This window comes from Lepidochelys olivacea (genome assembly GCF_965140295.1).
Source record: "Lepidochelys olivacea isolate rLepOli2 genome assembly, chromosome: 11".
NCBI lineage: Eukaryota > Metazoa > Chordata > Testudines > Cheloniidae > Lepidochelys > Lepidochelys olivacea.
The window spans coordinates 9,995,305-10,012,260 of NC_140421.1; the positions used below are offsets into that span (position 1 = coordinate 9,995,305).

General features: G+C 47.1%; 1 long non-coding RNA gene across 1 annotated transcript in view; it reads right to left on the reverse strand.

Annotated features, from left to right (window-relative positions):
* Positions 1 to 15,763: 15,763 nt before the first annotated feature.
* Positions 15,764 to 16,956, reverse strand: part of LOC311528474 — a 43,576-nt gene continuing 42,383 nt past the window's right edge. Inside the window, exon 3 of the long non-coding RNA XR_014713608.1 lies at positions 15,764 to 16,424. This is a non-coding gene — a long non-coding RNA (uncharacterized lncRNA). The remainder of the gene's footprint in view (positions 16,425 to 16,956) is intronic.

Below are 16,956 nucleotides of genomic sequence, written 5' to 3' on the forward strand. Positions count from 1 at the left end.
AATTTAATAGCCCTGTTGGAAGTGACTCATCCATGATGGAAAGATACTGATTTAGCCCACTGTGTATATGGAGGCTGAACGCATCAGTACCCTAATCCTGCTGGTTTAGAAGCAGCCACAGGTAGAGGCAAAGCTGCTTTGGTATCTTACAGCCTGGTTTGCTCGTTCTGTGTGATCGTCTCAATGGCTGGACTGAATTCCTTGGAGACCACTGGGAGATGATGGTCTGGCCGGATGTGTATGATACAATGATTATGGGCTCTCACCCAAATCTCTTGATAATCAGTGTAGTCCCAGAAATGAGACTCTTCATTTACAAGCAGGGGTCAAAGTTGGGAAGTAGTTAGGTCTAGCACAGCTCTCCCTCTGGAACAACATATTGCAATTGCATCTACTAGATGGTCAAGTCAAGGATGCTAGTCTAAGTGTCTTAACCATTCAGTAACTGAAGGAAGCGGATAATGCCAGTCCAAGGGGGGATCAGGCAGCCCTTGCTGATGGGCGCAGCCTGCGGATATTTGGCCTTCCTCTTCCAACTCGCCACAGTGGCAAAGAGGGGCGTCACAAAGGCCCCACTTACAGTCCTGAGCAGCACATTTGATCTCTCCACATCTGAAGAGCCTGAGTTTTCCCCAAAGATGGGGTGGAAGGTCAAAACAAAGAAGCTGGACTGATGGATCTGTCATGCGATAGACATTGACTATGTTTGAAGCTTGTTCTTGCCAACTAGTATGCCACCTGGAGGTGACATTGAAGTTCTTTAGGGGAATTGTCCAAACGGGGTGATTTGAGCTAAGACAGTGCCTGCGTAGATTAAACACATCTTTAAACACTGGGTAGATGTGGCATGTCTGGTACCTTAAAGAGCAAATTCTGAAGGTGACTTGTTGCCTGATGTCAGGAGCGGTAATGCTGGAGAGACCTGGTAGTCAGGACAGGTTGGTCAATCTCATAGTACCTGTTGTTGCATGCATGGTTTCATTCATCTGAATATCTACTAGTGCTGTGTGAAAAGAGCAGAGCTGCAGAATAGCACAAGACAAATCCAGAATTTCTCAGTGTTGGCACATTGGCTCCCCAGGTAGAATCAGCTAGTTTGGTGATCAGGTTGTTTCTTGTCTTGTTTTCAGCGAGGTCTTGGTAAGATGTTCCTGGAAGTCAAGGTACAATCCAGTGTAATGCCTTTTTGGTACTAGGTTTAAATCTCTATCTTTTGCAATAGTGGGACATCTCTTTAATGTCAGCATTTAAGACTTCTTCGAGATTACTGAGATCCGGAGCCTGTACTGCCAGATAGATGTCGTTTGCATATATATACAAAATGCCTGGCAATGCTGCTGGGAAGGTCATTTGTGAAGCAGCTGAAGAGTACTGGTGCTAGAATCGGGCCCTGAGGTAGACCATTGCTTTGAGACCACCAGGAACTTTTTGTGTGTGTCCAAGTGAAACTCAGCAACAGTTCCACAGCCGTGACGTACACTTAATTAGCAACAGTGACAGGTTGTATGCTAGGCTTAGTATGCCAGATCATGTCACACGCAGCAGTAAGATCCAGGAATGCCACACCTGTCTTCTGCCTGGTCTGCAGACTGACCAAGTCTTCCGCTGTGTCAGGAAGACTCCTGTTTGCAACCAGAAAACTTCCACTTTATTAATGTGATCTCCTGCATAAAAACTACATTACCCAGTATCTTGTGCATCCACCACAAGTGCGCATTGGCCTCTCTCTCTCTCTCTGTCTGAGTCAGTGAGCATGTGTGGCTGATGAACAAGATGCTGGGTAATGAAGCTGGCCCCTGCGCTGCTTCTACTTCCATCTCTGGGAGTGCAGGAGGGGCAGGGTTGGCTGGGCTTGGGGGCCATTGGCCGGGCAGGAGGGGTAAATTTGAAGTGTGGGGTGACAGTGATGGTGCAGAGGTCCGGCAGTGCAAGGTAGAGGCAGAGAGTGGGGAACATGGTTTGTGAGGTTGCACCCCATTCTCCCCCAGGTCTTGGCTGCAGCAGGATGGGGTGGGGTTCAGGAACAGTCCAACTCTCCTCAGAACTCAGCAGAGTGGGGGGAGTTCAGGAGCCAGGCAAAAGGGGCTCATGCCACTTTTACCCCAGGCATTTGGGTGCAGTGGGTGGGGATTTGGGCAGTGGGGAACATCATCTCTCCTGGGGCTCAGCACAGCAAGGAGGGGGCAAGGGTCTGTTCCACTGCAAACACCCTGCCGAGAGCGAGCTTCTTGTCTCTGCTTCCCCAGGTGTAACTGTGGCCCCAAACACTGCCCACAGCTGGGCTTATTATAGCCCTGCCGAGGTTGGGGCCTGCACTGAGGGGGAGGGGCACAAGTTGCTCACCTCATCGTGTGTTCTTTCGAGTGCAAGGCTCAGCGGGGGGGGGGGGGAGACTGAATGGGGGCATTAGTGTGGGCTACTCCCTTGAAATTAATTAAGTTTAAACTATTGGTCAGTATGCTGGCCTACAAGCCATTCATGATGTAGATGGTGAGTGCCGGTGCTTGATCATATGTGTACCAGTTTGGTCTGAAACCTGTTTCATCTAAGCTCAGGAGATCATCAGTGATGGGGGGCAATTCTTTGAAGGATAAACCTTTAAGTAATTTGTCTGCACAGCTTAGCAAAGCAATGGGACGGTGACTCGTAACAAATCAGCGCTCTCTCTGGTTTGGGCTGGGTTATTACTTTTGCTCTCCTCCAGATCTTAGATGTTTTATGCGCCTGGATGACTCTGTAGAAGATGGCTAGCCACTGTTTGCTAATTTTTCCCAGATTCTTTTGGAATTTAGGAGGGATGTTATCAAGCCCACAGGCTTTCCCTGTTTTCAGTGTTTTGGCTGCTTTTCGATTTCAGATGGGGTTAAAATCTGGAAGCCTTTTCAGTTATGCTCTGTGTTGTTGCTATTTCTTCGCCTCTCTTTCAAACTTTCTGTCCTTATCTGCCCTGGCTGTTAGGAGAAACTGGGTCATGGAGCTGTGTCAAAGGCTTCTGAGCAGCACCAATTCTTCTGATTAGTGCCCAGGCTTTCCAGCTAGATCTTGACATGTTTAGTTCTGCAGTAGCCAGCTGCCACCTTGCTCCTGTAGAAGCGTACAAGCTGTCTGAAAGATGTGTGGTCATGTCTAGATTGCATTTTCTTCATATTGCTTGAGAAGTTCTGTACACTCCTCATCTAGGCAGGGAATGTAGGACTTATAACAGCCTCTTGAAATTGACTTGCTGACAGCTTTGTAAATGGCTTTTGTGAACTACAGGTAAGCTTCTTCAGAAGGGTTGTTATGCTGGATACAAGAGATGTAGGGGTCGGTGAATCGTGTAAAGCTGGGCCAGCCTGCTTTGCAATAGTTCCACTGAGGGTTTGTATCAGTACTCACAATAAATCTGGTTATTCCAACTTTGGTCAGGATCGGATGATGCTGACTCTGTGATCTGGTGAGGTCAGGGAAATGGTCTTGCTTCCATCTGGCACAATGAAAAGTATCCCTTTGTTTTAGGTCATGGATGACATGAAGGTCATGGAGCAAGGCCCAATCCCAAAGGTCAACTCCATTTGGATCTGACTTTCTATCCCCAGGTGATATGGTGGGTAATAAAATCTCCAGCTTAAATAGCTGGGTCTGGGAGCTTAGGAAGAATATTTTGGGGTAGGCCAGGGATGGAGAGGAGACTAGTACGCATTTGCCACTTTGACATGACGGACTCTCACGAGATCACCAGGGTGTGAATTAGATAGGGGAATGCTAATGTGTCAGCAAGATCTACTTTAATATAGATAATATGGCCGTGTGCACTACGTAGAGAGTATCAGAGTAGCAGCCGTGTTAGTCTGTAGCCGCAAAAAGAAAAGGAGTACTTGTGGCACCTTAGAGACTAACAATTTTATTTGAGCATAAGCTTTCGTGAGCTACAGCTCACTTCATTGGATGCATTCAGTGGAAAATACAGTGGGGAGATTTATATACATAGAGAACATGAAACAATGGGTGTTACCATACACACTGTAACCAGAGTGATCACTTAAGGTGAGCTATTACCAGCAGGAGAGCGGGGGGGGGGGGGGAGAACGGGACGACCTTTTGTAGTGATAATCAAGGTGGGCCATTTCCAGCAGTTTACAAGAACGTCTGAGGAACAGTGGTGGGGTGGGGGGGGATAAACATAGGGAAATAGTTTTACTTTGTGTAATGACCCATCCACTCCCAGTCTCTATTCAAGCCTAAGTTAATTGTATCCAGTTTGCAAATTAATTCCAATTCAGCAGTCTCTCCTTGGAGTCTGTTTTTGAAGTTTTTTTGATGAAGTATTGCCACTTCTCTGACAGAGACCTAGAGAAATTTGACATTGATGTAGCCACTTTCTCTGCAACCAGATTAGCTGACACAAGCTCTTTATGCAAGATGCATGACACTTTTTTTTTTCTGGCATGGAAAAAGCAAACAAGATAGACATGAACATGGTGTGGGTTTTGCATTCAAAAATTCATTAGTACCTATGGTCAGATGTCATGTTGCAGCATCAGAACACATATCACTAAGAATATCTATTAGAGATGTCTTGCCAACATCATTAGGATATAAGCCCCAACTCTTTCCTCCATATTCGAAGGGCAGGACTTGTTCTATCAGCAACTCAACAGCATCACCATTAAGCTACCTCCGGGCGAGTGACTCTGTCTGTTGGGAGACTTCAATGCTAGAGCTGGCTCAGATGACAAGATGTGGCTGCTGTGGATGGCTACCATGGAGTGGGAAAAATGACAGCGGGCAAAAGACTACTGGAGCTCTGAGGATTGTGTATTGGAAATAGGTGTTGGCAAGACAGTTACTGTTAAAAGGTCTTGTGAAGACACCCCAGATCTGGACAGTGGCATCAACTGGATTCAATTGTCACACATAGAAAAGACCTCCAGGATGTTCTTCATACTTGCAGTTTTCACGGTGCAGATTGTGACACAAACCATCTGCTTGTATGCTGCAAAGTAAGGCTTCTGCTACAGATATTCCATTGCACCAAATAAAGCTGTTGCCCACACATTAATATCAATAATGCAAAAGTCCAAGAAACGTGTTTTCAATTCATTATGAATCTCAGGGAAGGCATGGCATCAGTTACGCTTCCCCTGAATGCTGATGCAATATGGAACACTTTCAGAATGAATGGTCATAAAGCTGTAACCTTAGCTTTTGGTAAAAAGCCTGTACAAGATAAAGACTGGTTTGCCATACACTCTGAGGAATTGTTTCCAGTTATTAAAGCAAAATGCACAGCATATCTCCACCACAGTATGAAGCCCTCTCCTGAGACATATGCTATTCTCAGAGTGGCCAAGAGCAAGTTGCGACAACCAACAAGGCCATTTTCTCAATCACACTGGCTAGATCTGTGGCAAAGATACAATCTCAAAGGACGTTTGCACAAGGGAGACATGTATGAAGGAATCAAGAAAGCAATAGCTCCTTGAGCCAAGAAGACATAAATCTCTTAATGGAGACATCATTATTGACAGAAGCAAACAGAATGTTAGCACAAACCCTACTTGTGGGAAATCACTGTTTTTGAAGCAGTGCTAAATGCAATCCCCAGGTTCTAGACTATCAAAGAGCTTGACATAGAACCATCTATAAATGAGTTTGAAAGGGTAATCACCTCCTTAGCATCAGGAAAGACCACAGGAAAAGAGGGAATTCCAGCAGAAGTACAGAAACAAGGAGGACAGGTTGTGCTTAAACATCTGTGCAGAATCTTGCTTGCCTGCTGCAGGCAAGGAGTGGTACCACAAGACATGCAGGATGCTAACATCATAACATAAAACCAAAGGAGTTTGGAGTGACTGTAACAATTATAGAGAAATAATTAGTGTGTTGCTGGCAAGGTATTTGCATGGGTCATTCTTAAAAGACTGCAAGCTTTTGCTGGACATGCATATCCAGAGAGTTAGTACGGCTTCTATGCCAGTAGATCAGCTATTGACATTGTCTTCATACTAAGGCAACTGAAAGAAAAATGTCAAGAACAAGGAAAACCTATGTATGTGGCCTTCATAGATCTTACAAAGGCTTTTGACCTGGTTAGCAGAAACGGCCTTTTCCAATTGCTAGAGAGAATTGTTTGCCTCCCCAGTCCTCCTCAGTCTGATTTGATTCTTCCATCGTGGTAAAAAGGCTACAGTCCAGTATGAAGATGATCCTTCTGACAGCTTTGAAATCCACAGTGGTGTCAAACTGGGATGTGTTTTGGCACCAAGACTCTTCAGTATATTCTTCTCTGCTGCTTTGCTGTACTTTCTCATCTAGCACCAAAGATCTTTCTCCGTACAAGATCAGCCGGAAAACTCTTCCACATTTCATGTTCAAGAGCAAAAAGCAAAATGAAACACCTGCTGATAACTTCTTTATACCAGTGATGCAGTGCTCATCACCCACAGTGAAGAGGAGCTCCAGCAGCTTTGACTAGCTTGTGTTGAATTTGGCCTAATCATCAGTTTAAGAAGACAATGATTATGGCCCAAGGTCTGTGGATTGCACCAGAAGTTTTAACAGCTAGCACCAGTCTAGAAGTTGTACACAAGTTTTGCTATCTAGGATCAATTATAACAGGAAATTGACCCGGAACATCAAGATAGTACTGCTACTGAGGGCCAGCCTTCTGCTGTGCTCTGCAGAGGGCTGTCAGAGTGCCTAGCACAGCTGAGGGGAGGAAGGGGAAGGACCATGCTACTTAATACAGCTCCTCCCATGCCCTTGCTCCCACCCCACCTCTTCCTCTGCTTAGCCCCAGGTCCCACCTTCTTATTGCCCCACTGCGTTTCTCTCCCCTCCACATAGCTCTGCTGGGGAACTCTCATGGGCTTTAGCAGCCAGTTTCCATCTTAGGACATTTGAGGGCTTTGTTCAAGAGTAAATGACAGCATGGAGGCATTGACAAATTGGATGGCATTCCGAGATGTAATCCCCTTGCTGCTCACACATTCCTCCTGATGTCTTAGTCCTGGCTCTGACAATGACTCCCTTGGTGGCCTTGGGCAAATCATGTCCCCACTCTGTGCCTCAATTTCCCCATCAGAAAAAAGGAGACAATGATACTTGCCAGCTTCACAGGGGTGATATAAATGCATGTTTGTAAAGTACGCTCAGATCCTCAGCTGAGAGGCACTGAGAGGTAGATGTTGCTACCAACCCGTGGATATATTTGTGGTTATCTCTAGATGGCAAAGGCCCTGTGGTTAAAGCTCCAGATTGGGAGGTGGGACATCTGGGCTCTGTCTCTGAGCTACTGGGTGACTCTGGCCAAGTCACCTCCCCTCTCTGTGGCTCAGTTTTACCATCTGTAAAATGGGGAGACAGAATACTTACAACACAGGCGATGCTGTATGTCTTAGGCTCTGGTTACGCTCCAGAGCTTACAGTGACGTAGCTCCACTGATGCAGCTGCACCGCAATAGCACGTGCAATAATATTCCCATCTAAGCCAATGGGAAAGAGGTCTCCTGCCAACTTCGTTACTCCAGTGGCAGTGGCGGCTCTCCCGCCGACGTAGCGCTGTCCGCACCGGCCCTTAGGTCAGTGTAATGTCCATCACTTGCGGGGGTGGCTTATTCACATCCCCGAGCGACCTAAATTAGAGTGACATAAATGGTAGTGTGTACATAGCCTCTGTTCACCAATCTTTTCAAAGCACTTTGTGGTCCCCAGGCGGACGGTGTTCCATCTCGGGTCCCTGCGAGGCCTTGAAATCCAGTCGCTGAGATTCTCGAGAATGAGGTACATAAAATATAATCAGTGAAGTTTGTATCTACCACGTGGACCTGATTGTACTCCCATTGAAATCAATGGGAATTTTTCCACTGAATTCAGTGGGAACAGGATCAGACACAGTATGAATATTCATCCACTGACTAAATTCCCGAAGGCCTTTCCCTGCATGTCCTCTACTCAGCATAAAATGTGGGACCAGTTCTCAGGAGGCAATGTTACCATGGCTTGTTCCAAAATCCTAGTGAAGAATCTATAAGGGTTGCTCCCAGGGGTCTTCCAGAAAATGCTGCAGAAATGCTAAGTGTGCTGCACTGTTTAGCGTGTGAGTAGGCACTATCTGTACGTGATCTTGTCATAATTAAAACTGTGATCTTAGCAAACAGCTCCTCTTGAAGCCCCGGTGTGGCTTTGCAGGGAATTAAAGAATAAAGCAGCGACCCATATCCTGTTTCATTGGTGAAAGCAACTTAAAGCGCACATTTCAGCAAAGTAAAACAGCTGGGCTCTTCTCAAGGCAACTCCCCTGGGGGCAACTCTGCTCTTGGCGGATACAAAAACATCTGGCAGGATACCAGGCATTTAGCCACAAGTGGCAGCACCAGCTCGCATTTGCCAGAGAGGAATTGTGCTGGTCACTCAGCCAGCAAAAAGTTGGGCACAAGATGCAACAACAGAGAGAGCAGGGTGTTTGGTTTCCATGTGCGCTCAGTTATTTTGTATCCTAATGTGGAGCAGAGTGGGGAAAAGGTAGTTGAAACACGCAGTTCTCAAGGTTTATTTGCAAAGTGATACTGGTAAAGGAGGAGAGGACATGCTGGCATGCGGCGCTGGGAGCAGGCAGGCTGGGCTAATGCTAGGTATATCTGTGCACTAAGAGAGAACCTGGAAGAGCATTACCACCTGGGCTATGTACAGGGATGTTCTTATAAATCAGTGGTGCACTCTGGAATACTGTGTTTGGCTCTGGGGGTTGCCCTGTCTCTAAAAGAATCCCGCTGAAATTGAGGGAGTTAAGAGAGGGGTGACAAAAATAATCAGAGTCCTGGAAAGTCTTCCATGTGAGGAGAAAATGAAAGGATTGGGACTTTACTGTGTCCCCTTTTATGGGTCTCGTCTCTAAATATATATTAAATAGTGAAGGGTATAGGAAAGGAAGATTGGGTAACGTGTGAACACTCATTCTCAACAAGGGGACATTAAATGCAATTGAAATGCTACAAATTTAAACAAATAAAAGATATTTATGTACAATGCTTAGTTAGCCCATAGAATTCATTGCCACAAGATATGTATTTAACATTAGAATTATCCTAATTTTATAGATGAAGATATGGAGTCACAGAGAGATGAAGTGAATTGCCCAAGGTCACAAAGGGAGCCTTTTGCAGAGTCAAAACTGAACCCAAATCTTCTGACTTCCAGTCCTCTGCCTGAACCACCACACCTTCCTCCTTCCCCTGTTGTAAACTAAGCAGAGGACATGGGTAGTGAAACTGACAAGAGATCCAGAGGAATGTCTTCATTGTTATTAATCAGGTCATGTTTTAGCATTTAGAAGGAGCTCATTATCTGAAAAGGAGATTGACAAAATATGGCATCTGAAGGCCTTGCCATGTTTAATGTACTGTGTGGCAGTGATTCGCTTTCCCCTGCTAAGCTCAGCTGGTTTATAATTGTTTAGCTTGCTATTGAAGATGAAAGGCCAGTTGTTTTTCAAAGCCCTTTTTGCATGTCTTTGCTCCTAACTGGGACTGTCAGTGCAGATGCTTTCTATTTCCGCTGTCGGCGAAGCTCTGAAGTTCCTCTCTGAAGATATCTGCAGTTTAAAGGAAGATCTTTCCCCTTGGCCCCGAAAGACTCCTCCAGGGACCACTTGGGGACTTTACTACTTTGTGTGGGGGGAAGGTCCTGTAGGCAATTGCCAGTGTCCCAGAAAGAGTGATGATATTCTGTGTAGCTGATTAAAACCCTTGACATCCAAACCAGAAACCTGCCCTCTGAAGAGCTTTAATGAAGGGGAAAGGAATTTAGTCTATTTCCTATTAATTTCTATATTGGGGAAAGGGAACAACCCCCCTTCCCAAATGAAAACACACTGAAAAGTTTACAAATATTATTAATAATTTGTATTATGGTAGCATGCCCAGCTGAGATTGGGGGGCCCAGGGTAAAAGATGCTGTACAAGCAAATGGACAGACAGTGTCTGCCCAGAAGAGCTTACAATCAAACAAGTCTGGTAAAGAGAGTACTGTGATTACAGGTGAGGAACTAGGGCCCAGAGAGTCGAGGTGACTTCCCCCAGGTCACACACAGAGTCTGTGGCAAATAAACTCAGATCTCCTGAGTCCCAATTCCAGGTTTTAATGTTATAACCCTCCTTTTGTATTTTAACCCACCTCCCACAAACTAAAATAGGGTAACTTACAAAGCATGCCTGCTGCTTCCCTCTAGCAGCTGTCTCATTTTGATGTGTCATCTGGATGGCTGGGGGTTTTCCATTGTTTTGGCTCAGAGACCACCCTATAAATCCCTCTGATTGGTCATTATATGTACATGGTTCCTGTACTCTGCTTGATGAGATGATTCGTAGCTCTGTGAGGGCCCTTGTTCCAGCTGATGAGGTATTTTTTATAGCAGATCAAATCGTTCTTTAATGGAAAGTTTGAAAGGCAGTTTCTGTGATTCACACTCCAGGCATGTGTTCTTCCTGTCTTGGCTGCTCCTGCAAGGCTATCTGTCAGTCAGACCAATGTTCCTAAGGTGCTATGGTTCCTAATTAGAAATCATCTTATGCAAATCCAATCACAAAATTGTACCAAATATAATGGGATGTTGAGAGTTCTCCATAGCTCTTCCCTTCAGTCCATTTGAGTGAGTTGTTGTTGTTTATTTACAGAAATCGAATGAACTTCAAAATAAATTAATTTTAGAGGGGTCATAAAGTTTAACACAATTGATTTTTACTCTATAGCCTGCTGGAACTATTATCACTTCTAAAGAATTTATGCCATAATGATCCTATTATCCTGTGGAACCCAAAGGCACAGCATTTACAAAGGCATTATTTTCAAAATTGCAAACATTTTCCTGTGCAGATTTCCTGGGAAAAACTGTAACAGAAATACAGGGCCAAATCCGGCTATCCTTATTCAGCAGTCTAGAGTCCTGAGTAAGGAGTGAATAAATGGTGAGTAAGCTGAACGTGAATGAACAAGATTCTTTTGATAAATTGCTGGTTCTAATCCTTCCCAGGTTGGATTTGATAGCATCCTAAAGGCATCACCATCTCATCAGTTGGCTGCTTGGTGGGCTGCATGAAATGAGTTTGCTGGATCTCAGTTCAGTTCTTCGCAGACATGTGTCTGTGTAAGCAGTGTCAGGATGAGCTCCACCCTGACATCTGGTGGTGAGGTGTGGCAAGTTGTGGAAAAGAACTTCAGGGGCTGATCTCATTTGCATAGGCACACCCACCCCGCCTAGAATGAGGCCATAGCTGCCCAAATGGTCACTTTGGCTGCTGTGGGATCCCCAGTGTCTCTGTTATTGGGGCAGGAAGAATAAATTGTTATTACCCTGATTATGGGAACTGTGCTTGGAACTGTACTTGGCCTTTTGTTATGATGGAGGGACTCACCATCAACTAAGTAGCACTCACTAGGCAAGGGTCATGGGTTCCAAAACTCTGTGAATGGAGAGAGGCTGGGGACAAGTATTAATATTTGGTGGCATGGGCCCCTTGGTGAGGGCCTTACATGCTAATTGCACTTCCTCCTCTCTCCACTGTAGAATATCAGAGCTAAGTTTGATTTCATTAGGAGTCTAGTTACAGGCTGCTGAGCTCACTTTGGGCTAATGGTGCACCAGCACTGAGGCTCCCCTACAACAAGCTGAATTCACCAAAGAGCTGAGCTGCCTAAGAGCTGAAATCACTGAGCGTTGTGTTAGGTAGTGGGGGAGCCTGAAGATATATTGTGGAGCAGTTTGCGGGGTCGGCTGGAGTGCCTTGTGGACAGGCTGGTGGAGCAGTTCATAGGACAGCAGGAGCTGCTTGTGGGCCGCAGAGCCGAGCGAAGCAGTTCGTGGGGCAGCTGGCGGGGCGGAGTGGAGCGAAGGCCTATGGAGCTGTGGGGTGATCAGTTTCAGATCATGTAAGGTGCCCCCTCTCTCCCCCACCCCCCAACTCCACCCAGGTTGGGAGGTAAAGCTCTGCAGATAAACTTTCGAACTCTGGGGCTGCCCTGACCAGGGACAGAGGCTTTTGGGTCATTGGACTTTTGGGACTTTGGGTGATTTGGGGTTGCTGGACTCAAGAACCAAAGGGAAAGGGCATGCCCCAATTTGCTTGGCGTGGGTTTTTTGCTCGTGGGTTTTGTTATGAATCCTGTTGGTGGTGTTTCCCCAACATAATGCCGCATTGTTTCTCTCTGTTATTAAAAGGCTTTTTGCTACACTCAGGCTTTGTCTACACTACGAAATTAGGTTGAATTTATAGAAGTCTGTTTTTTAGAAATCGGTTTTATATATTTGAGTGTGTGTGTCCCCCCAGAAAATGCTCTAAGTGCATTAAGTGCATTAACTCGGCGGAGCGCTTCCACAGTACTGAGGCCAGAGTCGACTTCCGGAGCGTTGCACTATGGGTAGCTATCCCACAGTTCCCGCAATCTCCGCTGCCCATTTGAATTCTGGGTTGAGATCCCAATGCCTGATGGGGCTAAAACATTGCCGCGGGTGGTTCTGGGTACATATCCTCAGGCCCCCGTTCCCTCCCTCCCTCCATGAAAGCAGCAGCAGACAATCATTTCGCGCCTTTTTTCCTGAGTTACCTGTGCAGACGCCATACCACGGCAAGCATGGAGCCTGCTCAGGTAACCGTCACCGTATGTCTCCTGGGTGCTGGCAGAAGCGGTACTGCATTGCTACACAGTAGCAGCAACCCATTGCCTTGTGGCAGCAGACGGTGCAATAGGACTGGTAGCTGTCATCGTCACGTCCGAGGTGCTCCTGGCCGCATCGGCTGGGAGCGCCTGGACAAACAGGCGCAGGGACTAAATTTGGAGTGACTTGATCAAGTCATTCTCTTTAGTCCTGAAGTCAGTCCTATTGAACCATCTTCTGGTGAGCAGGCAGGCAATATGGATTGCTATCAGTCATATTGTACCATCTTCTGCCAGGCAGGCAAGAGATGGGGATGGCTAGCAGTCGTATTGTACCATCTTCTGCCGAGCAGCCCTGAGATGTGGATGGCATGCAGGCCTTCTGCACCATCTGCTGCCAGCCAAAGATGTAAAAGATAGATGGAGTGTATCAAAACAAGAAATAGACCAGATTTGTTTTGTACTCATTTGCTTCTCCCCCTCCCCCGTCTAGGGGACTCATTCCTCTAGGTCACACTGCAGTCACTCACAGGGAAGGTGCAGCAAGGTAAATCTAGCCACGTATCAATCAGAGGCCAGACTAACCTCCTTGTTCCAATAAGAACAATAACTTAGGTGTACCATTTCTTATTGGAACTCTCCGTGAAGTCCTGCCTGAAATACTCCTTGATGTAAAGCCACCCCCTTTGTTGATTTTAGCTCCCTGAAGCCAACCCTGTAAGCCATGTCGTCAGTCGCCCCTCCCTGCATCAGAGCAATGGCAAACAATCGTGCATCTGAGTTGAGAGTGCTGTCCAGAGCAGTCACAATGGAGCACTCTGATGGGGCTAAAACATTGTCACGGGTGGTTCTGGGTACATATCCTCAGGCCCCCGTTCCCTCCCTCCCTCCGTGAAAGCAAGGGCAGACAATCGTTTTGCGCCTTTTTTCCTGAGTTACCTGTGCAGACACCAAACCACGGCAAGCATGGAGCCCGCTCAGGTAACCGTCACCATATGTCTCCTGGGTGCTGGCAGACGTGGTACGGCATTGCTACACAGTAGCAGCAACCCCTTGCCTTGTGGCAGTAGGTGGTACAATACGACTGGTAGCCATCATCATCATGTCCGAGGTGCTCCTGGCCACGTCGGCCAGGAGCATCTGGACAGACATGGGCGCAGGGACTAAATTTGGAGTGACTTGACCAGGTCATTCTCTTTAGTCCTGCAGTCAGTCCTATTGAACCATCTTATGGTGAGCAGGCAGGCGATACGGATTGCTAGCAGTCCTATTGCATCATCTTCTACCAGGCAGCCATGAGATGTGGATGGCATGCAGTCCTTCTGCACCATCTGCTGCCAGCCAAAGATGTAAAAGATAGATGGAGTGTATCAAAACAAGAAATAGACCAGATTTGTTTTATACTCATTTGCTTCTCCCCCTCCCCCGTCTAGGGGACTCATTCCTCTAGGTCACACTGCAGTCACTCACAGGGAAGGTGCAGTGAGGTAAATCTAGCCATGTATCAATCAGAGGCCAGACTAACCTCCTTGTTCCAATAAGAACAATAACTTAGGTGCACCATTTCTTATTGGAACCCTCCGTGAAGTCCTGCCTGAAATACTCCTTGATGTAAAGCCACCCCCTTTGTTGATTTTAGCTCCCTGAAGCCAACCCTGTAAGCCGTGTCGTCAGGTGCCCCTCCCTCCGTCAGAGCAACAGCAGACAATCGTTCCGTGCCTTTTTTCTGAGTGGACGCCATACCACGGCAAGCATGGAGGCTGCTCAGCTCACTTTGGCAATTAGGAGCACATTAAACAGCACACGCATTATCCAGCAGTATATGCAGCACCAGAACCTGGCAGAGCGATACCGGGTGAGTAGGCGACGTCAGCGCAGTTGCGTGAGTGATCAGGACATGGACACAGATTTCTCTGAAAGCATGGGCCATGCCAATGCATGTATCATGGTGCTAATGGGGCAGGTTCATGCTTTGGAATGCCGATTCTGGGCTCGGGAAACAAGCACAGACTGGTGGGACCACATAGTGTTGCAGGTCTGGGACGATTCCCAGTGGCTGCAAAACTTTCGTATGCGTAAGGGCACTTTCATGGAACTTTGTGACTTGCTTTCCCCTGCCCTGAAGCACATGAATACCAAGATGAGAGCAGCCCTCACAGTTGAGAAGCGAGTGGCGATAGCCCTGTGGAAGCTTGCAACGCCAGACAGCTACTGGTCAGTTGGGAATCAATTTGGAGTGGGCAAATCTACTGTGGGGGCTGCTGTGATGCAAGTAGCCCACGCAATCAAAGATCTGCTGATATCAAGGGTAGTGACCCTGGGAAATGTGCAGGTCATAGTGGATGGCTTTGCTGCAATGGGATTCCCTAACTGTGATGGGGCCATAGACGGAACCCATATCCCTATCTTGGCACCGGAGCACCAAGCCGGCGAGTACATAAACCACAAGGGGTACTTTTCGATAGTGCTGTAAGCTCTGGTGGATCACAAGGGACATTTCACCAACATCAACATGGGATGGCCGGGAAAGGTACATGACGCTCGCATCTTCAGGAACTCTGGTCTGTTTCAAAAGCTGCAGGAAAGGACTTCATTCCCAGACCAGAAAATAACTGTTGGGGATGTTGAAATGCCTATAGTTATCCTTGGGGACCCAGCCTACCCCTTAATGCCATGGCTCATGAAGCCGTACACAGGCAGCTTGGACAGTAGTCAGGAGCTGTTCAACTACAGGCTGAGCAAGTGCAGAATGGTGGTAGAATGTGCATTTGGACGTTTAAAGGCACGCTGGCGCAGTTTACTGACTCGCTTAGACCTCAGCGAAACCAATATTCCCACTGTTATTACTGCTTGCTGTGTGCGCCACAATATCTGTGAGAGTAAGTGGGAGACGTTTATGGCGGGGTGGGAGGTTGAGGCAAATCGCCTGGCTGCTGGTTATGCACAGCCAGACACCAGGGCAGTTAAAAAAGCACAGGAGGGCGCGGTACACATCAGAGAAGCTTTGAAAACCAGTTTCATGACTGGCCAGGCTACGGTGTGAAAGTTCTGTTTGGTTCTCCTTGATGAAACCCCCCACCCCTTGGTTCACTCTACTTCCCTGTAAGCTAACCACCCTCCTCTCCTCCCTTCGATCACCGCTTGCAGAGGCAATAAAGTCATTGTTGCTTCACATTCATGCATTCTTTATTCATTCATCACACAAATAGGGGGATGACTACCAAGGTAGCCCAGGAGGGGTGGTGGAGGAGGGAAGGAAAATGCCACACAGCACTTTAAAAGTTTAAAACTTTAAAACTTATTGAATGCCAGCCTTCTTTTTTTTGGGCAATCCTCTGTGGTGGAGTGGCTGGTTGGCCAGTGGGCCCCCCACCGCGTTCTTGGGCGTCTGGGTGTGGAGGCTATGAAACTTGGGGAGGAGGGTGGTTGGTTACACAGGGGCTGTAGTAGCAGTCTGTGCTCCAGCTGCCTTTGCTGCAGCTCAACCATACACTGGAGCATACTGGTTTGATCCTCCAGTAGCCTCAGCATTGAATCCTGCCTCCTCTCATCACGCTGCCGCCACATTTGAGCTTCAACCCTGTCTTCAGCCCGCCACCTCTCCTCCCGGTCATTTTGTGCTTTCCTGCACTCTGACATTATTTGTCTCCACGCATTCGTCTGTGCTCCGTCAGTGTGGGAGGACAGCATGCGCTCAGAGAACATTTCATCATGAGTGCGTTTTTTTTTCTTTCTAATCTTCACTAGCCTCTGGGAAGGAGAAGATCCTGTGGTCATTGAAACACATGCAGCTGGTGGAGAAAAAAAAGGGACAGCGGTATTTAAAAAGACATTTTATAAAACAGTGGCTACAGTCTTTCAGGGTAAACCTTGCTGTTAACATTACATACATAGCACATGTGCTTTCGTTACAAGATCGCATTTTGCCTCCCCCCCACCACGTGGCTACCCCCTCAACCCTCCCCCTCCCCGTGGCTAACAGCGGGGAACATTTCTGTTCAGCCGCAGGCAAACACCCCAGCAGGAACGGGCTCCTCTGTGTGTCCCCTGAAGAAAAGCACCCAATTTCAACCAGGTGACCATGAATGATATCTCACTCTCCTGAGGATAACACAGAGAGATAAAGAACGGATGTTGTTTGAACGCCAGCAAACATACACTGCAATGCTTTGTTGTACAATGATTCCTGAGTATGTGTTACTGGCCTGGAGTGGTAAAGTGTCCTACCATGAAGGACGCAATAAGGCTGCCCTCCCCAGAAACCTTTTGCAAAGGCTTTGGGAGTACATCCAGGAGAGTTGCAAATGCCAGGGCAAATTAATC